This window comes from Mytilus californianus, unplaced genomic scaffold (genome assembly GCF_021869535.1).
Source record: "Mytilus californianus isolate M0D057914Y unplaced genomic scaffold, xbMytCali1.0.p SCAF_15, whole genome shotgun sequence".
Lineage (NCBI taxonomy): Eukaryota > Metazoa > Mollusca > Bivalvia > Mytilida > Mytilidae > Mytilus > Mytilus californianus.
In genome coordinates, this window is record NW_026262637.1 from 8,598,862 (window position 1) to 8,602,948 (window position 4,087).

General features: G+C 30.3%; 1 long non-coding RNA gene across 1 annotated transcript; it reads right to left on the reverse strand.

The window, feature by feature from the left end:
* Positions 1-766: 766 nt before the first annotated feature.
* Positions 767-3,507, reverse strand: LOC127725892 (uncharacterized). Its single transcript, XR_007993263.1, has 3 exons — positions 3,416-3,507; positions 2,438-2,528; positions 767-1,940 (listed from the first exon to the last, which is right to left on the reverse strand). It is a non-coding gene; the product is annotated as an uncharacterized LOC127725892 (long non-coding RNA).
* Positions 3,508-4,087: the final 580 nt, after the last annotated feature.

The following is a 4,087-nucleotide window of genomic DNA, read 5'->3' on the forward strand; positions in this document are numbered from 1 at the left end:
AGTGTCTACAGTTTTCCTTAAAAGGCATTAGCTGTCAAATTCATGTTCACTTATTTGAGTTCAATTCTCATTTTTGATTTATAGCATACTTAAACGTATATCCAAATTGCAATAAGTAAAAAAATTAACAATCAACAATGTATGGACCCAATAATATATATCGTTATTTCATGTGTATTTTAGTCTTTACTCCATCTAAGTTAACAATCGAGATGCTTTCAAAGACTGCCGACGGCCATATAACCCGATATATACATAAGCAGAAATGTAAATAGATATGTTTATGTTATAGGTTTTAAAAAACTAATGATTTTTTGGGGGGCATCGAATCAGTCAGCGAAATTGTTCGCCATTGTTTGACTTTCAATGTTAACATTTTTCTTCTTTTAATAGATTACAACGCCTAGAACATACGTCACCTATCTCTAGCTAAGTGGTTAGATTGAAGTTCACATGAATACGGATTCACATGAGGTTAAATTATTTACTTACAAGTAAATATTATATCATCGATGTTTTGGTCCTCTTTTGACAGACTTCGGTCAACCTAACTGCTTATAATGAGATGTTAATAAAAGACAAACAGACAAACAGACAAACAGACAAACAACAACACACGAAACACAACATAGATTCCGTCTTTATCAATGTCCCTTGAAACAAATAATTCATATTTAAAATGTTTGTCTAAATCGTAGCTATTGTCCCTTTAAACAGTATGTCATATAAACTATTCTGACAAAGAACAAATTAAGTAAGAGATAAATGAAGGGGTACAATGTAAACAAAATTTAAACAAAACTTTTAAAACCCATAAGTTATTCTGTAATTTTAAGGATTTGATTGAATGCAAATATTACACATGGATATTTAACGTTAAAGCAAAAATATAAAACATCTTCCATATTTTCTCTCACAAACTAAAGGTATGTGTAATTCACAATGACCATTTGTATTCTGTGAATAAAATTAGTACTTACACAATTTAAACATAGCAGATGAAACAATAGTTTGCCCTTGGTTGACATTACACTACATAGTTAGCAACAATGTTATAAATTGATTATCACATTTGACATTATCTTACAGATAACACAATGTGGTTGATATTCTTACTGATAATCACGCAACAATCACAATTATTAAAGGAAGTAAACTGATAAGATGTTTTATGAATCATATTATACTCTATGTTTCAAAGCTTATTTTCCGTTTGCATTTATATATTCATTTTAAAGATGTGTTTCATTCTGATCAAACACGTTTTAGGATACAAGTTAAACATGCAATAGTATCGTTGTTTAACTAAGAACATAAATTTATTTAAATATTACAACTGCTCTGATATATTTGCATTACCACAGGCATCTACATTGAATGATAATTTTGCTCAAACTTGTGAAAATTTTAAAACATATACACTTTATACAGCATTTATACAACATAAATCGTTATGACTAACACGTCATGGATCCTGATTTCGTGTTTTATCAACAATAGCATAAGCTTATTCTGGTTTCGCATCGTCCTGTATTTTTGCAGATGAATTTTGAATCGAACTTTGTAGCCCTTTGTCAACGACAGCATACACAACACTACATTTGTTAGGTGGACTGAGATTCTTCGTTTCATTGCTGGAGTTTGAAGTTTTATTATTAATCATAGCCTCGTTGTCGTGAAATGTTTGTAATGCTTGTAAAGACCTGGTTTCTGCATGGGTCCCCACAGTGTTGTAGTGATTATCGATTTCAGAATGCGTTGCTGCCATTTGTTGCCTTTCTAAATTAACTGTGGAATAATTAATGTCATAGTCGTCTTGATGTGTTGCTGATACATATAATACATTGTCTGTCAATCCATCATATTGTGAATACTGATTTTCTTGATTTGAATCTGATACAGTGTTCCTTTGTAATTCGCCCAGTCTCTTACTTGATCTTCTACTGAACCAAATTGAAATGAAAAATAGATTACTCATACTGAAGTCTCTATTATTTCCCTTACAAATAGTCTATACTCGAGGCGATTTAGAACACATTTTGTAGGTACCTATCTAATGTTAAAATCTGAATGATGAAATATATATATTCACGGTCTTTTGTCTCGTGTGGTCTATCTACATATCCAGTTATTCTTACGTTTTTAACTTAAAAAAAAAACACCGACGGGATTCAATTTTTCTGCAGAGCTTTAAAATTGTGTCTCTCCTACGATAAGAATAGACAACACAAGACTTTGCAAATATAATTTCAAAACAGACAGGGTGCGCCTATATACACATAATAAATACCTGGAGCGGTAATTGATACCAAAGAAGTGTACGGATATCCTGTTTTTCATGTTTTGGTTATCGCATATCAATGCATTTAACGGTTAATGTGTTACATATTTTCGCATTTGTACTGTTTTAGCATTTTCTGAAGCAGTAATGTCTTACCTTCTGGTGAAAAGTACAGTAATAATGACAATGGTAATCATGACAAGAACCCCAACACATATTCCAATAGCAATAAACAGTGTGCTGTCATCTGAAAAGACACATTATATAGACGGAAATGTATGGTCTTTGTTCGCTTTACACATACCATATCATATAAGAACAAATTCGCCTGTTTCGTGTGCGAGATATAGGGCTGATAAAAACATTAAAACGAAACATGTATACGCAGTTATTACTATGAAGATTTGCACGTACATTTAAATAAAAGCTCTACTCTTGAATGTAATGTTGATTTTGTCTAACCAATAGGGAAAATTTGCCACCAAGAGTATATAGACCATCAGATCTTTTATTCGTACAATTTAGTAATCTTCGAAATCAGAAGTCAGGCCAATTATCTTTGTCTTTTTTTCACTCTCATGGTTGAAATTTAAAAGTTGCTCTAAACCTATTAATATTTATAGAGTCTATATAAAATTTCATACAAACTTACAACAATTTATATATTTGCGATTGATTCAAAAAAAGGTTAAGACATTATTTCTAATTCCACATGTTTTTGTAAAATGCTGCATCGGGAAATGTCTGTTAAATGAAATAACTTGTCTTCGAAGGTCAATGTATATTTCTACTTTTGCACTGTACGTTTTTGAAAACACTTTTACATCTCAAATTCATATTTTTTTAAAACAATTTATAGAAAAAATGCAATGGATTTTAGAAAATAGCATTAATGTGAAATACAAATGTAGTATCAGGGGGAATAGGCCCTATATGTTTGTTACAAAATTCAACCTTTAACAAAAGAATGGCAAAACAGTTTTTGTAGAGAAAGGTTGAATTATTTTTTGCCATTATTGTTTTACAGAAAACAAGATATAAATTCAGAAGAAAATGCAAAAAAAAAACATTGCTCAACAGTTCACAAAGAAATAAAAATAATTATTTCAAGCAAAAATGTCAAGTATATTTTACCGTTTGTTTCTGGCTTGGTTTCAGTGGGATTTACTGATGACGATTCATGCTGGAAAACTTCAGACTCGTTGCAGACAATCTTCAGTTTTTGAGGTACGAAATTGCTTAGTTTATCTATTAATGATAATAAAACTTAAGGAATATGTTACTTGGCGATTTGAAAATAAAACCATTTAAGATACCAGTTCCTAAAATTAATACAACAAATACCTAAGCAAATGCTAGCTTAGATGTGTGCTAGATGGTATAAATCGGCCATATTAAAATATATAGTTTTAAAAAATGTGTTTAAAAGCAATTTCTATATTGCATATGAACATATATAATCTGTTGTTATCTGTTTGATACCTTTATCAAACAAAAGTAAATAAAAAAGACTTTGGTGTGTATTAAGTTATATTTTTTATAGATTTTCTCCAATATGCGGTCAAATATTGGTTGTTGTTTTTTTACCGTCTATTGGTATGATTGGCACCTTATTTGTCATTCATGATGAATTAAAATGTATCTTATAAAATTGTACTGTTGAGTTATTAGTATGTGTTTTTATTATCTCATTTCCGATACTTGCATCGCTCTTCGTGGTATTTTAATGATCAAATAACACTCAAACCAGCGCAAGTCATTCAGATTGGATTTAAGCAGTTATCACTAATTTTTCAATTTCAATGT